We start from the raw sequence: 595 nt of genomic DNA on the forward strand, positions 1-595 counted from the left end.
CAGCAGGACTTAATCATTGACTAATTTGGCATTCATAAAGTGATTCAAAAGGATTTACTATAATTGCAACAGTGACTTAATTATAGATCCCAGATGGCAACATTAAAACTATACTTGCTATGGAGTGCTTAGATGAATTCACACGTGCTCACACACAGACACAAAGCTGTGTGTATAAATGTTCAAGGGTAATGCCTTTTAAAAGTTCCCTCTGCATTCAGTGAAATACTCACTTCAAATGTCTTGGAATTTCTCAGTGGGCAAGAGCTGAACCACAGGGAGTGGAGGATATTGCTCTGGAACCCATCATCAGCTTTTGGTGAATTTTTTGAAAATCAGTCCTCCATTTTTCACAGGCTTGAGAGTTCATGAGTTTTGAGAGGCATCCCACTCTGAGGGAGATGCTGGTTGCAGCCTGCTGCAGTCCAGGAGAGCTCCAAGTGCCTCACTAAGGCTTGCTGTTTATAGGGTTGCAAGATGTTTTAGTCATCCATAAATTTCCATCCTTGCCACAATACAGGTGGGTAATTACTGCTGTTACCAAAACTCCAGCACCAATGGTACCATTCTACTTGGCTATGATTTAGGTAGGGAA

This window comes from Corvus brachyrhynchos, unplaced genomic scaffold (assembly GCF_000691975.1).
Source record: "Corvus brachyrhynchos isolate BGI_N302 unplaced genomic scaffold, ASM69197v1 scaffold236, whole genome shotgun sequence".
Classification (NCBI taxonomy): Eukaryota; Metazoa; Chordata; class Aves; order Passeriformes; family Corvidae; genus Corvus; species Corvus brachyrhynchos.